Below are 17,671 nucleotides of genomic sequence, written 5' to 3'. Positions count from 1 at the left end.
GGAATTTTATGTCTCTAGCATCTTGGTAAGAGACCTCCTTGATCACTGAGGGAGGGCAATAGAGAACTGAATTTCCTCCATGTGGCACCTCATCCTGGAAGTGACTTGTCACTTCTGTTCACAATTTATTGGCTAGAACTCATCATATGCCTTCACCACCCTTCGAGGGGTGGGAAAATACAGCTTTTTATTATTTTCAGGAATGAGGAATATGAAACAGGATATGGGGAATATTTAGCACCATCTCTGACCCAGAACTCTTTTTCTAGAACCATCTTTGTCAATTGATCAGAAAGTATCATGATCAGTGAGGCAAAATTTTCTCCAAATATTGTTTATTCAGACTGAACTTGAGAATCTGTATATTAAGTTTTCCACTTCACTTTCTTACTTTTTTCATTTTTGTAAATCTTTACGAAGTTTCTGAACTTTAAAAAAGATGTTTTGCTGAATTTGGTCTTTTAGTCTTTTATCCATATTCTGAAAGGACGAAGCATAAAAACAATCTACTTTTGCCATACTCCCCGGGACCTACTGTGTTGTACTGGTGTTGCCCTGTGATGGGAAAGGGCAGGGTAAGCAACGACCATCTTTGTCCTGTTCTTTTGTTTAAGGGAACCCAATGAAATCAAATTTTGGTGTGCAGATATAATTTTAATTTTCAAACTACAAGTTGGCTAGTGAGTACTATGTTAGGAAAATTGAACAGGAGCCTTAGTTGAAATTTTGTGCAGCCGCTCAGCTCTGAAAAGGCTATGGGAAAAGCCATTGTTTGCCTCAAGTATAGTACAAACACACTGACGAAGGCATTGTCATCAAGTGTGTGGGAAGGTAAGCTTGGGTTGCTTTTGCTGATTTGATAACTTCAAATCTTTAGTCTGAGAAAAATAAAGCTGTGCAATTAGCCATCAACACACATGTAGCACTTACAGAACTGTGAGAAGTGACGAGGGGAGGGAAGGCGTTGAACAATGCAGGGTGGGTAGGTATCAGCTAGAGGGCAGAAGTACAGCGGGAGAAAAATGACACGGTGACTTAGAGATCTAACTTTCAGTTCAGACAGTCAACCCCCGTTTCAACTCTTGTTTCCTCCTCTTAGTAGCTTTATTACCTGGTGCCAGTTATTCCAGTTTTGTAAGCTCAGTTTCTCCCTCTCCAAAATGGTGATAATCATGCTTTCTTTGGAAGGTTCGTATGGAGATTAACTGTGTCTGCATTTGGGACATAGGAAATGCTCAGTGTATCTAGTGACTGTTATTGTCAAGGATTCAGAAGTTATCAATGCTCTGGCTGGTGAATTCAGAAAACTTTTGCCTGAAAAATGTTTTTAATTTGTTGGGACCTTATCATGATTGCAATTTGTTTCAGTTCTCCTAACATTCATGGGCATAGCCAGAAGCAAAGTAGATTATGCTTTTTGTAGTTTTCCCTGTTCCTAATTTATTTACATTTTTACACACACATACGTTCACACACATCTCTCTTTTTTCCTTTCTCTGTGGTGGTTAGTGCGTGACTGAACTGGGACTTGTTGAGACAAAGCGAGACAGAAAATGAAGTCCTGAAATAGACAGTGTGAGCATCAGTAATACTTTAATCTCCATGTTTCATGGTTATGCACGCCCACTGCTTGGAATTTCAACAGAACCTTGAACCGTCACCAACTTTAATTTTCCTCACACTTCAACCAGTAGTAATTGGGCCCTCCCTCCTGCTGCTGCCGGTGCTGGCATTTTTGTTGTTGCCTTTCCTGTGCTTCCATTCACTTGGTTTAATTCTTTTTGGCAGCTGCAAGAGCAAATGCCAAACTCCTGTGTTTGTCACTGCAGAGCCATGGCTCCCACTCTTGCAGCGCAACGGTCTGAACTAAGCCTCTGACTCTTAAAGAAAGTCGCCTTGGGCTTCCCTGGTGGCGCAGTGGTTGAGAGTCCGCCTGCCCATGCAGGGGACACAGGTTCGTGCCCCGGTCCGGGAAGATCTCACATGCCGCGGAGTGGCTGGGCCTGTGAGCCATGGCCGCTGAGCCTGCGCGTCCGGAGCCCGTGCTCCGCAACGGGAGAGGCCACAACAGCGAGAGGCCCGCGTACTGAAAAAAACAACAAAAAAAGTCGCCTTGATGACATCCCTGGGCTTACCAAGACTCTTCTCCCAAGCTGACATGGAGAGCAGGCGATTTAGGGTCAGGTACCACTGGGTTCAAATCCTGGCTCTTCTCATTATTGTAATACATTGGGCAAATTATTTCATCTCTGGGAGCCTCCGCTTTCTCTTTTCTAAAATGAGGATTGAAATAGTAATTAACTCAAAGAGTTGTTTGGGATTAAATGAGCTAGTGTAGGTCATGTGTGCCTGGAAGGTATGAAGCCCTCAATAAATGTGAGTTACGATTATTTCCATTTCTCATGGCGAAACAGCTGTCCCCTTCAATCACCTCTAGTTACGGTGCTTTGACGTCTGTGACTAGCTGTTCATGGTGGAGCTTGAGAGCTCCGGGGACATTCCAACACAGGGCTATGCTTCATTCCCACAAACGGGGTGCATTCATTTCATAGAACAGCCGGAACAAAGTACCACAGACTAGGTGGTTTAAAATAACAGAAATTTATTCTCGTAGTTTGAAACCAAGGTTTTAGCTGGGGCCACGCTCCCTCTGAAATCTAGAATCCTTCCTTGCCTCTTTCTAGCTTCCGGTGTTTGCCAGAAATCCTTGGCTTTTACACGCATCACTCCAATACCTGCCTCTGTTGTCACATGGCGGTCCCGAGAATCTCTGTGTCTTCACATGGCCTTCTCCTCTCTGTGTGTCTTTCTTCTACTCTTCTTACAAGAATACTAGTCGTATCCAATTAAAGACCCCACCCATTCCAGTATGACCTCATCTTAACTAACTACACTGGCCAGGCCCTCAGGGTTAGGACATATATTTTGATGGCGGTGGCAGGGAGGATACAATTCAGCCCATAACCTGTGAACTCCTTTTGTTTTTAGCAATTTCAGTTGCTGCCTGCAGCTGTTTGTGCCTCGTGGTAGGTGGGGTGTTGTCAGTTTCCGGTCATGGGAGGGTCTGGAATGGACTTCGGATGGGCTCAGCCAGAAAGGACTGTGGGAATGACTGGGTTAGGATGAGCCATTGTTCTTAAACTTGATTAGACATTGGAATTAGCTGGGGAGATTCAGAAATGATGATGCCTAAATCTTGCCTGCAGTGATTCCGATTAAATTGGCCTCCGGTAAAGCCAGGCCTTAGGATTTTTTTTTTTTTTTTTTAACGTCTTTATTGGAGTATAATTGCTTTTCAATGGTGTGTTAGTTTCTGCTTTATAACGAAGTGAATCAGCTATACGTAAACATATATCCCCATATCTCCTCCCTCTTGCGTCTCCCTCCCTCCCAGCCTCCCTATCTCACCCCTCTAGGTGGTCACAAAGCACCGAGCTGATCTCCCTGTGCTATGCAGCTGCTTCCCACTAGCTGTCTATTTTACATTTGGTGGTGTATATATGTCCATGCCACTCTCTCACTTCGTCCCAAAGCTCCGCAGGTGACTGCTGTACACAGGCAGGTCTAAGAACCACTGAACTAGAAGAGCTCAAAGCTAATGGTGGCAGCTTTTCTACTTGATTGGATTAAAAATAATTGAAAGAATAGGCCTGTATTTTCTTTTCCAAAATCCTTGGAGCCAGATGCATTTGGGAATTCACATTTAGAAATTTTTTCAGAATTAAGAAAAGTAATAGGGAGCATATACAGTATATAAAATAAAACTCCCAGTGTTAAGGGGTGTCTGGACAGCACCCCTTAATATAATACAGTAATTTTTCAGTGCAACATGTAAATATTCACATTATAAAGAGGCCTATGTCAATTCAGGTCAGGTTCTGCTACGAGAAGAGAATCGGTACTCAATTTATAAAAAAATAAAAAATTCAGCTTTCAGTTCTTTATAGATTCTAGAATTGAGGATAAAGGATTGTGAATGTAATTATAAAACTCTGTGTTCTAGAGCTCAAGTATTATATATCAGCACTATATACCTGACTGAAGAGGTCTTAGGTAGAAGGTATGTGCAAAAAGAGTTCTGATATAGGGCCAGAAGGGTCAGCCCTGATCACCTGGTTCTTTCCACCAGAACCTACTCCTGAAACCTCTGCAGGTTCACTTAGCTATTTGCAAATATCCCTTCAAAGCAACAAAGAAATAGCAGGTTTTGATTTCTGGCTGCCACATCATAGGGAATCTGTACTGGGTCAGATAAGGGCCCCTCCAATTCTTGTCTTTCCCAGAACCTCAGAATGTGACCTTATTTGCAAGTGAAGTAATTGCAGATGTAATGTGTTAGATGAGGTCATATTGGAATAGCTTGGGCCCTTAATCCAATATGATTAGTATCCTTATAAGAAGAGAAGCGTCACAGAGACAGGCACACACCAAGGGAAGACAGTGTGGAGACCCAGGGAGACGGCCGTATGACCACAGAAGCAGCGATTGGAGCTGTGCAGCTACAAGGCAAGGATTGCTAGTAGCACCAGAAGCTAAGAGAAGGTATGGGACGCATCCCCCCAGACCACTGGAGAGAGGATGGGCCTGCTGACACCTTGATTTTGGATTTCTGATTTCCAGAACCGTGAGAAAATACATTCCTGTTGTTTAAAGGATGTAATGTGGGATACTTTGTTATGGTAGTCCTGGAAAATTAACAGAGAATCCTAAGGTTAGCACTTAGGAGAGAAAGAAGCCATTTCCTGTATTGTATGGGATAAGATCCTTCTTCACTATTATTCTGTGATAAGCTGCACAAGGAGAGTGGTCTCACTAATCACAATGCAATTGATATTATATATCTATATGTTTACTTAAGCAAAAAATTATACATATATTTGTACACATATATATAAATGTATGAGAGAGAGAGAAAATGGGAGTGCATTTCCCTCTAATAGGAAGAAAAAGGATCTCGAGGCACACCAAGACACTGGTGATATTTTTACTACAAGGAATTTTTTTAAAGTAGTATTTCACCTAGCTTCTAACTGGAGTGAAGCCAGCAAGAAGATCAGGAAAATGTCCAGGTGCCCAAGGGATTATTTCACGCATACCTATCGAACTGATCATTATGGGCAGGTCACGAGGACAGATGATGATCAATGCAGAATGTGTAAAACGGGGAATAGATAAATAAATCAGAAAAAATGGTCTCTCCCATGGTTATGATTAGATATCTCAGGAATATGGCCAGGTAAATTGACTAATAGAGAGGGATGGAAATTACGTTAAAGAAGGGAAGTCTGCTAATAGTTTTATTTTAAGAGACATAAGCCAAAGCTACACAAGTTAGATCTGTTTTAGCTTCCCCCTCCTTCAATCCATGCCTCCCCCAATACATATGCACCTCACTGCACATCCTACAACTCAGCATCAGTAGCCAGCAGTCATGGGCTCTCAGCAGTTCTCCTCTGCCTTCTCTCTCCAAGGGACAGAGGGTGTGATTAATCAGGTAAAATAAATATGGGAACCTGAGTGGAGTGGAATGGGAGGGGCTTTTCTATCAAGCACAAGATGAATTCCAGAAGCAAACAGCCCCAAGAAATGATAGCCTAATTACTACCCTTGAGGAACAAACTATCCATTTTCAGACAAAGAATATCTGCATTAAAAAGTGACTTAAGAATGCTTCCAATAGATAAATAAAGACCAACTGTATAGCACAGGGAACTATGCTCAGTATCTTATAATAACCTATCATGGAAAAGAATCCTAAAAAGAATATGTATATACGTATAACTTAATCACTTTGCTGCACTCTTGAAACTAACACAACATTGTAAATTAACTATACTTCAATTTTTAAAAATCTGAAAAAAAGAATGCTTCCAAAGAAACACAATGGCATGTATTGAAACAGTGCATTGAAGTTGTGCAGGCGTTTCCCATGTGTTATTGAATTTGATGCTGATAAGGAAGGTAAAGCTAATGTTATCAAAATCCATTTTACATATGAAGGAAAGTAGGCGACGTGACCATAGCTGGCAAGTGGCAGGCCAGGCTTGGAACTAGGTCCGGTGACTTTGGGTCCGGGACTTTCACCACTATCTACCAATCACTCCATGTACTGCAGCATATTGTAGTGGAGTGGGGACAAGGTGAGCTCTCTAGCCTAGGATTTAAGAGGTTGGACTTCGGAATAAGATGGACCTGACCTGGGTTTGCAAACCTGGGTGACTTTGAGCAAGTTATTTAATTGATTTCAGCCTCTATTTTCTCAGCTGCAAAATGAAGTTTCTTCTAATTCCTCAAAGATGTTGGTGATGATTAATGGGTTAATACCCACAAATGTCTTGACTTAAGGATTGGAAGATGGTATTAATAATTGAAAAATAACACAAAAAGTTTTTAGAGATACTGAGAGTATCCAAAGTAAAAAAGTGGTCTCACAGCCAGGTGAGATATGCTGGGGCAGGAAGCCCTGTGTTCCTCCTTCTCTAGTATCTATTACTAGATATTTTCCTTCATCTTGGCCTCAGTGAATGCTCTCTTGCCTGCTTTACCATCCAGTTTGGAGTGGGGAGGGTGTTTGGAATAAAATATATAAATATAGACATCTATATATAGTTATCAAACTATTATTATTGTCATCATCAAAATTCTTATCATGCTTAGATGACTGGTGGATAACAGTTCCTCCATGTTGAGTTTGGGTGTATCCCCACCCTGATCCCCACAATACATCAGACTATACTTTTGTAATCAATAACTGTCTCAATCTGAACGTTGTGACCCTTGTTTCAATGAAGGTTACTCTCTACTTCCTAATTATGCAAGTTATCATGGGATATGCCACTCACTCATAGGAAATAATATATAACCGTAGCCATGGAAAATGATTTCCTAAAATGTTCACTGCAAAGGAGAAATGGTATCCAGTGAAAGGAAGTGATCTTTTCAAAGAACAGGAGTGTGCCCAGACGAATTCATAAAAATGATTAACCTGTAAAAAATTAATTATCAGGGGATTTCCAAGGGGAATTAGTCAACCAGTCTTGATTCAGGCTAAAAAAATTAAAGAGTGAAACTAGCAATAGAGAAGATTTTTAAAAATACAGATATTACATAGTTGATGAATATGCAAAATAAAATGGTTTGGGGTTAGCTACCAAAGTATTTGGTCAAGTCCTGCTGCGCCTACTTGGCTTTTTCCAGGCTATATCTTGACATTTCTTCTGGAAAATTAAATAAGATGAGGGAGGCTGAGGGGAGAAAAAAGTAGCATCCTTATGCTGAGGAGGCACTAACAGAGTTGCTGATGTTGAATTACACAGCTTAATATTTCTCAAGTTAATCACATGAAACAGTAAGCACTGTATAAGCCCACAACTGTCTTTATAATGCAAAAGAGAAGACTTCAGTTAGTACTGTTATTGCCACACCTAATCATACTGGAGAAAAATTTGTAATAAATAATATGCAAGTGAACAATATCCACTAAACTTTAGTTGTGCTGTAAAATATAATATAGAGTACATGAAGGCATACATATATAGCATACGTAGATAACCCCATATAATTATATATGTGATAGAATAAATACATAGATTAAAAAATTGTAAAAATATCAAAATGTCTTTAACATATAAAGCTGTCTTTAGTTTATTGAGACACACTGATAGGATCCTTGCTATGAATGGTGATGCTCCCCCAGGGTGTAGCCAAGATGGGCCGGATGAAAATAGAGCTGAATTACTCTACAGACAAATAGAAAAGGGAATATCAAGTATTCAGGGGTATACTTCCCTCAACCTTTTAATTACTTTTTGTATTTTACAAATGAGAAAAGTGAAGTTTAAAAAAGTTGAATGATGAGTCCCACATGTTCAATCTACAAACATGTATTGGTTGCCTGTTGTGTGCCAGTATCAAGGGATTCCACCTTTGTGGAATTTATACTCTATAGAGTGATGGGGGACCAGACAATGAAAAAGTAAACAAATAAATATGTAATAGAATTTACAGTTATCATAAATGCTAGAAAGAAAGAAATTAAGGCCTAAGGGAATAAACAGAACCTGGGTAAGGAGTGCACATTCTAGTTTAGAGCAGTTCAACCACTAAGAACTCTCATCGTATGGATTAAAATTAATCACAAATAATCATGTTAGGTTGAAGAAATCTAAAGTAAATCATAGAGAATAAAAACTCTGGTGAAAGAGCATTCCACGTAGAAACTAATATAAAGTACAAATGCCCTGAAATGCAAAGAGCTTGTTGTGTTAAAGGAAGAATAAGAAAGTACTGGTGGCTGGAGCTTTAAGAAACAATGAAGCACGTGATTGGAGATGAAGATGGAGAAGTAGGTGTCTGCAAGATCACAGAGGACTTTATGCTTAAGGGTTTGGAGGAGGTGCTACTGGACAGTTTAGAATTAAGGAGTGATAATTTGTTCTTATGTTTCGGAGGGTTATGGTGACTTTTGTGAAGCGATTAGAATGTGGGGTGGCAAGCCTGAAAAGAGTAAAACAATAATCAATAAAATTGCTGTTGTTCAGGTGAGAGAATGTGAAAATATCAGAAGGGTGGGAAATGCTTGGATTCAGGATATATTTTGAAAATAGAGCAGAGAGATTGCTGGGTATGTGGGAAAGAGAAAAATCAAAGATGACTTCTGGATTTTTAGCTCAAGGAATTAAATGAATGGTCCTGCCATTTGCTGAGATGGGGAAAATCATAGAAACAGGTGTGTAGAGGGGGACAGTCCAGTTTTGTTTACTTGAAGTGTGAGATACCCAAGTTGCGTATTGAAGAGGCATTTAAGAAATTTATTCCAGCACTCAAGGGAGAGATCGGATCTGGGAGTCATTGGCACATGTGCGTCATAAAGAAGAAAGCAGCCCTTAAGACTCAGAATTTAACCAAAGAAGGAAATTGGAGCACAGGATGACTGGAGAGGTGACTAGTAGAAATATAAGCTCCGATTCTGTCATACCTGTTCCCTCTTCTTCAAGAATTCTTCAAGAGATCAAGAGGAACATTGTATGGGATGAGGCTTTCAGCCTTTTTTTCCCCTTTTAATCATTAAAGAATTCCAGATGTCTGAGTGTTTGGGGGCATTCAGGACGCAGTCACTTAGGTTATGATTATAAAAGCCAATATAGGACATCTATAGCTATATACACATGCTTTTTATACAAGGAATATTACCGGAATGTTTCATCTAAGGTGTTTTGAACAGGTTCATCTAGGTAGACAGGACATATAAGTTGAAATATTGGCTAATTGGAGATATTGAGTCTGAATCTCAGAAGAGGAGTCAGGGTCAGAATGTGAATTGGGGAACTATTTATGTAGAACGTGGAGCTGAGATTCACTGATATATATAGGGAAGGTCGGATAGAGAAAGAAAACAGAATGATGTCCTTTGGGGGATACATAGACCTAGCATCTGGAAACAGCAAGAAGACAGAGAAAACATCAAAGAAGAGGACAAACAATAGGAATGAAAAATGTAGTTCCAGTTAAGTCAGGAGAGAAGGGACTTAACATTCTATAGCAGTGGCTTTATTTTATTTTTTATTTATGTATGTGTGTGTGTGTGTGTGTGTGTGTGTGTGTGTGTGTGTGTGTGTGGTACACGGGCCTCTCACTGCTGTGGCCTCTCCCGTTGCAGAGCACAGGCTCCGGACGCGCAGGCCCAGTGGCCATGGCCCACAGGCCCAGCCACTCTGCGGCACGTGGGATCTTCCCGGACCGGGGCACGAACCCGTGTCCCCTACATCGGCAGGTGGACTCTCAACCACTGCGCCACCAGGGAAGCCCTATAGCAGTGGCTTTAATATGATAAATATTTTCTGTAATGGAGCACTGAATGTTCTTGAGGAATCTAGTTTTATTATGCTCATTTTTGTGTTAGCTGGCAAAGTGCAGTGTAAGGCTACACCTTTAGATAATGTTTTCACAATAAGAGCTAAAGCACTTTTCCTGGTTAAGCTTCAGTGTCGGACTTTCTGAGGTGGAAAGAGAACCAAGTTGCCAAATCCCATTTCTGGTGACTTTCATAATAGTGTAGGAATGGCATCCGCCCTAGAGATTCTGTGCAAGGGATTTAAAATAGAAACTCAGAAAGTCAGCAGCTCACATCGAGCCTCCACCCTTTTCTCATCTTCCTTTGTTTTCATTTGCCTGTTACTGGGAGCCCTTGATCTAAGGAGGATTCCCATCCTTCCTGGCCAGCCCCTGAACTCTGGCCTCCTGCCCATTGCTGAATAGTAGCCCAGACTCCCTTCACTGGAGAGGTGAACAAAACGTAGAGAGGACAAAACATGGACTGCGCTTTGGTATCCTTGGCTCATGACTTGTAAATAAAGTTAACATTAGGTACAAATGGAATCATTTGGCTGAAATCAGTCCTGTGATGTACTGAAACTGTCCAGAGTTTTCTCCTTAAATAAATCTTAAGGGTTTCTGCTTTTTGATGAAGATTTGTGTCTTAAAAAAAAAAAAAAAAAAAGGAAAAGCAAATTACATTTTCGATTTAGAAAAAGTGTTTTCCAAATAGTAAATAACTTTTAGCTGTTGTGGTCTTCAGTAAATGAAACTTCAGTTTACTGTCAAATGCCTCAAAATAATTCAGTACATTATTCACTGTTAAAGTGCTTTGAATTGTTAATGATATTATTTGATTATTCTCTCACTGAAATTTTCTATTTTTTCACTACTCCACACTCAACGCTTGCAGAAGGAAGCATGATAGTACAATGAGAAAATGTTGGTGGAAGAGAGTAGTGAAACATGGAACTTGGCTGACTTCAGGTCATGAGAAAGTAAAGGTCCCCTGCTACCTTCCTGTTTCCTTTTCTGGCCATTGGAAATATCTATTTCCAACTCAGTCCTAGGGCCATCACCATGTTCCCTTTGGTGACTCAAAGTCCCACATGTAGATATCCAGTTCTTAAATTGCCTCTGTAGACAACTCATAATCAATTAAATGAACCTAATAGAACTCCTCTCCCTTTGCCTTCAGTTTCTGGCTCACTTATACAGCTCCGTTAATTTAATCAGATTTACTTCTACCTCTACTTCAAAGCATATCACCAGTAGTTCACAGAAACATATCAAATCAATACAATAATATATATTATTTCCCTTCCTTTTCCCAACCCCTTTTAAAATATGTTTTTTCCTCAGAGTCCTCCTGTAGGCTTTAAAAAGTAAGCCCCCCCCCTAATGATTTTAAAGTAAAGTGAAGGATGTTATTAAAGGTGGCATTTGTGAGGACCATGATTCATGCTGTTCTTGGGGAAAAATATATTAGAACTCCATTCTTGACTCTGACTACTCCTCTTTGATTGTTTGCTCTTTATTAATCTTAGAAAGATCTTGACTAGCTGCAAAAAAGGTAGTATTTTAATTGTGATCTTATAATATTTAAAAACATAACTCAAGGAGATTTGCATCTTTTTTATGTTGAATTTTCCTATCCAAGACCCTGGTATGGCTTTCCATTAATTCAAGTCTATTTTTGTGTCTTTCCATATGGTTTTAAAGTTTTTTATTATATAGTTTTTAACACTTCTTGTTTTATTTTTTCTAGGTATTTTGTGTGTCTGTGTTATTATTGTAAATGGGGACTTCTATTCAATTGTATGTAATTGATTTTTATGATTATATTTTTATATAGAATGCAGACTAATTACTCTAGTTAAATTTACATCCTACCTTTCTTATTATTTTTAGAAGTTTTTGCATTGATATTTAAAGCCAAAATTTGGGTGCTAGATATGCTCATTACTAATGGTATGTCATTGCTCATAAGCCCTATCAGCATAAAACTAATGAAATTATGTAATTGCACAGATACACACAAACACACACACACATCAAATATTGCAACAAAACATATTACATGAATTTTTGATTTCCCAGTGTATATAAAAGTTATATTCACACTATACCATAGTCATATAAAGTGTGCAATAACATTGTCTTAAAAAAGTACATATCTCAATTAAAAAATACTTATTGCTAAAAAATGCTAACCATTGTCTGAGCCTTCAATAAACTGTAGTAATAACATCAAAGATCATTGATCACAGATCACCATAACAAATATAATAACAATAAAAAAGTTTGAAATATTGCGAGAATTACCAAAATATGACAAAGAGACGTGAAGTGAGCAAATGCTATTGGAAAAATGGATCCAACAGACTTGCTCGAATGCAGCCTTGCCATAAACCTTCAATTTGTAAAAAATGTAGTGTCTGTCGAGCTTAATAAAGTGAAGTGCAGTGAAACAAGGTATGCCTGTACTCTCTTAACAACTTTCCAGTATATCATACAGCAGTGTTAGCTATAGTCAATGTATAGTACATTACATCTCTAATACTTATTTGTCTTATAACTGGAAATTGGTACCTTTTGACCACCTTCCTCCAATTACCCATCCCCCGTACCCTCTGCCTTTGGTAGCCACAAGCAAGTCTGACGTCTATTTCTATGAGTTTGTTTTCTTGTTTGTTTGTTTTTTGACTCCACATATAAATGAGATCATAAAGATATTTGTCTTTCTCTGTCTGACTTATTTCACTTAGCATAATGCCCCCAAGATCCATCCATGTTGTCACAAATGGTATATATGTGTATATAAAATGGGATATTATTAAGCCATAAAAAACAAGAAAATCCATATATATATTTATTTTTATATACATAAATGGATAAAGTTGTGATACATATACATATATATGTATCAGTTTTATCCATTTATACCAGTTATGTATGTATATACACATGCATAAGCATATATGTATGTGTATATATATATCCCAACTTCTTTATCCATTTGTCCATTGATGGACACTTAAGTTGTTTCCATGTCTTAGCTATTGTAACTAATGCTGCTATGAACATGGAGGTGCAGACAACTTTTCGAGTTAGTGTTTTTGTTTCCTTTGGATAAATACCAAGAAGTGGAATTGCTGAATCATACGGTAGTTCTGTTTTTAACTTTTGAGGATCCTCCATACTGTTTTCCATAGCTACTGTACCAACTTACAGTCCCACCAACAGTGCACAATAGTTCCCTTTTCTCCACATCCATGCCAGCACTTATTATCATTTGTAGTTTTGATATTTTTGATAATGACCATTCGAATTTACAGGTGTGAGGTGACATCTCATTGTGGTTTTAGTTTGCATTTTCCTAAAGACTAGTGATATTGATCATCTTTTCATTTATCTGTTGATCTTTCATATATCTTCTTTGGAGAAATGTCTATTCAGGTCCTTTGCCCATTTTTAAGTGGTTTTTTTTTTTTTTTTTTTTTGCTATTGGGTTGTATGAGTTCTTTAAATATTTTGGATATTAACCCCTTATTAGATATATGATTTGCAAAATTTTTTCCCATTCTGTAGGTTGTCTTTTAACTTTGTTGATGATTTCTTTCGCTGTGCAAAAGTTTTTTAGTTTGATGCATCACACTTGTTTATTTTTAATTTTTTTTAAGTGTTGTATTAAAAAAAGCATTATCAAGATCCATGTCAAGGATCCTTATTCCTGTGTTTTCTTCCAGAAGTTTTATGGTTTCAGATCTTACATTTAAGTCTTTAATCTATTTTGAGTGAATTGTTGTTAGTAGTGTTAAGATATGGGTCCAGTTTCATTCTTGTACATGTGAATATCCGATTATCCTAGCACCATTTATTGAAAAGATTGTCCTTTCTCCAATGAGTATGCTTGGCTCCCTTGTCAAATATTAGTTGATTGTACATGCTAAGGCTTATTTCTGGGCTCTCAATTTTATTGCATTGGTCTATTTGTTTTTATGCTGGTATTATACTGTTCTGATGACTATAACTTAAGAGTTCGGCTTGAAATCAGGAAATGTGATACCTCCTGCTTTGTTCTTCTTTCTCAGGATTTCTTTGGCTATTTGGGATCTTTTATGGTTCCATATCAATTTTAGGAGTGTTTTTTCTAACCCTGTAAAAAAATGCCACTGGAATGTTGATAGCGATTGCATTGAATCTATAGATGTTGGTAGTTCTGATATTTTAACAATGTTAATTCTTCCCATTCATGAATACAGGATACCTTTCCATTTATTTGTATCTTCTTTGATTTCTTTCAACAATGTCTTGTTGAATGTCTTTGTGTTTGTGTTTTTTATGGGTTTTTTTTTTCCTGTAATTGATTTCTACTCTCATAGTGTTGTTGTCAGAAAATATGCTTGATACAATTTCAATTTTCTTAAATTTATTGAGGCTTGATTTGTGACCTAAGATGTGATCTATCCTGGAAAATGTTCCATGAGCACTTGAGAAGAAAGTGTATTCTGCCACTTTCGGGTGGAATGTGCTATAAATATCAATTAAAACTATCTGGTCTCATGTCATTTAAACCCTGTGTTTCCTTATTAATTTTCTATCTGGATGATCTGTCCTTTGGTGTAAGTGAGGTGTTAAATTCCCCCACTATTACTGTGTTACTGCTGATTTCCCAGTTCATAGCTGTTAGCATTTGTTTTATGTATTGAAGTGCTCCTATGTTGAGTGCATATATATTATAATTGTTATAATTTCTTCTTAGACTGATCTCTTGATCATTATGTAGCATCCTCTCTTGTCTTTTTTTTTTAATTTTTATTTTATTTGTTTTTTTATACAGCAGGTTCTTATTAGTCATCAATTTTATACACATCAGCTTATACATGTCAATCCCAAACACCCAGTTCGTCACACCACCACCCACAAACCCACGGCATTCCCCCCTTGGTGTCCATACGTTTGTTGTCTACATCTGTGTCTCAATTTCTGCCCTGAAAACTGGCTCATCTGTACCATTTTTCTAGGTTCCACATATATGCATTAATATATGATATTTGTTTTTCTCTTTCTGACTTAACTTCACTCTGTATGACAGTCTCTAGATCTATCCACATCTCAACAAATGACCCAATTTCGTTCCTTTTTATGGCTGAGTAACATTCCATTGTATATATGTACCACAACTTCTTTATCCATTCATCTGTCGATGGGCATTAGGTTGCTTCCATGACCTGACTATAGTAAATAGTGCTGCAATGAACATTGGGGTGCATGTGTCTTTTTGAATTATGGTTTTCACTGGGTATATGCCCAGTAGTGGGATTGCTGGGTCATATGGTAATTCTATTTTTAGTTTTTTTAAGGAACCTCCATACTGTTCTCCATAGTGGCTATATCAATTTACATTCCCACCAAGAGTGAAAGAGGGTTCCCTTTTCTCCACATCCTCTCCAGCATTTGTTGTTTATAGGTCTTCTGATGATGCCCATTTTAACTGGTGTGAGGTGATACCTCATTGTAGTTTTGATTTGCATTTCTCTAAAAATTAGTGATATTGAGCAGCTTTTCATATGCTTCTTGGCCATGTGTATATCTTCTTCGGAGAAATGTCTATTTAGGTCTTCTGCCCATTTTTGGATTGGGTTGTTTGTTTTCTTAATATTGAGCTGCATGAGCCTTTTAATATATTTTGGACATTAATCCTTTGTCCGTTGATTCGATTGCAAATGTTTTCTCCCATTCTGAGGATTGTCTTTTGGTCTTGTTTATGGTTTCCTTTGCTGTGCAAAAGCTTTTAAGTTTCATTAGGTCCCATTTGTTTATCTTTGTTTTTATTTCCATTACTCTAGGAGGTGGATCAAAAAAGATCTTGCTGTGATTTTTGTCAAAGAGTGTTCCTCCTATGTTTCCTCTAAGTGTTTTATAGTATCCAGTCTTACATTTAGGTCTCTCATCCATTCTGAGCTTACTTTTGTGTATGGTGTTAGAGAGTGTTATAATTTCATTCTTTTACATGTAGCTGTCCAGTTTTCCCAGCACCACTTATTGAAAAGACTGTCTTTTCTCCATTGTATATCCTTGCCTCCTTTGTCATGGATTAGTTGACCATCACTGCATGGGTTTATCTCTGGGCTTTCTGTCTTGTTCCATTGATCTATGTTTCTGTTTTTTTTGCCAGTACCATATTGTCTAGTTTACTGTCTGAAGTCAAGGAGTCTGATTACTCCAGCTCCATTTTTTTCCCTCAAGACTGCTTTGGCTGTTTGGGGTCTTTTGTGTCTCCATACAAATTTTAAGATTTTTTTTGTTCTAGTTCTGTAAAAAATACCATTGGTAATTTAATAGGGATTGCATTGCATCTGCAGATTGCTTTGGGTACTATAGTCCTTTTCACATTATTGATTCTTCCAATCCCAGAACATGGTATATCTCTCCATCTCTTGGTATCATCTTTAATTTCTTTCATCAGTGTCTTATAGTTTTCTGTATTCAGGTCTTTTGTCTCCCTAGGTAGGTTTATTCCTAGGTATTTTATTCTTTTTGTTGCAATTGTAAATGGGGGTGTTTCCATAATTTCTCTTTCAGATTTTTCATCGTTAGTGTGTAGAAATGCAAGAAATTTCCATGCACTAATTTTGTATCTTGCAACTTTACCTAATTCATTGGTTAGCTCTACTAGTTTTCTGGTGGCATTTTTAGGATTTTTTGTGGATAGTATCATGTCATCTACAAACAGTGACAGTTTTACATCTTTTCCAATTTGGGTTCCTTTTATTTCTTTTTCTTCTCTGATTGCTATGGCTGGACTTCCAAAATTATGTTGAATAATAGTGGTGAGAGTGGACATCCTTGTCTTGTTCCTGACCTTAGAGGAAATGCTTTCAGTTTTTCACCATTGAGAATGATGTTTGTTGTGTGTTTGCTGTATATGACCTTTATTATGTTGAAGTAGGTTCCCTCTATGCCCACTTTCTGGAGAGTTTTTATCATAATTGGGTGTTGAATTTTGTAAGAAGCTTTTTCTGCATATATTGAGATGATAATATGGTTTTTATTCTTCAGTTTGTTAATATGGTGTATCACATTGATTTGTGTATATTGAAGAATCCTTGCATCTCTGGGATAAATCCCACTTAATCATGGTGTATGATCCTTTTAATGTGTTGTTGAATTCTGTTTGTTAGCATTTTGTTGAGGATTTTTGCATCTATATTCATCAGTGATATTGGCTGTAATTTTCTTTTTTTGTAGTATCTTTCTCTGGTTTTGGTATCATCGTGATTGTGGCCTCATAGAATGAGTTTGGGAGTATCCTTTCTCTGCAATTTTTTGGAATAATTTGAGAAGGATGGTGTTAGATCTTCTCTAAATGTTTAATAGAATTCACCTTTGGAGCCATCTGGTCCTGGGCTTTTCTTTGTTGTAAGATTATTATTATTATTATTATTATTTTTTTGCGGTACGTGGGCCTCTCACTGTTGTGGCCTCTCCTGTTGTGGAGCACAGGCTCCAGACACGCAGGCTCAGCGGCCATGGCTCACGGCCCCAGCCATTCCACGGCATGTGGGATCTTCCCAGACCTGGGCACAAAACCGTGTCCCCTGCATCAGCAGGCGGACTCTCAACCACTGCGCCACCAGGGAAGCCCTGTTGTAAGATTTTTAATCACAGTTTCAATTTCATTACTTGTGATTGGTCTGTTCATATTTTCTATTTCTTCCTGGTTCAGTCTTGGAAGCTTATACCTTTCTAAGGATTTGTCCATTTCTTCCAGGTTGTCCATTTTATTGGCATATAGTTGCTTGTAATAGTCTCATAGGATACTTTGTATTTCTGCGGTGTCTGTTGTCACTTC

General features: G+C 38.0%; 1 long non-coding RNA gene across 1 annotated transcript in view; it reads left to right on the top strand.

Moving 5' to 3' along the window:
- The window catches only part of LOC131759128 (uncharacterized), a 364,740-nt gene that overhangs the window by 201,683 nt on the left and 145,386 nt on the right, over positions 1 to 17,671 (top strand). Inside the window, exon 5 of the long non-coding RNA XR_010838102.1 lies at positions 488 to 575. This is a non-coding gene — a long non-coding RNA (uncharacterized lncRNA). The remainder of the gene's footprint in view (positions 1 to 487; positions 576 to 17,671) is intronic.

Source organism: Kogia breviceps, chromosome 1 (genome assembly GCF_026419965.1).
Source record: "Kogia breviceps isolate mKogBre1 chromosome 1, mKogBre1 haplotype 1, whole genome shotgun sequence".
NCBI lineage: Eukaryota > Metazoa > Chordata > Mammalia > Artiodactyla > Physeteridae > Kogia > Kogia breviceps.
Note: the sequence above shows the minus strand (reverse complement) of the source record. Positions and strands in the feature narration are given on the sequence as shown.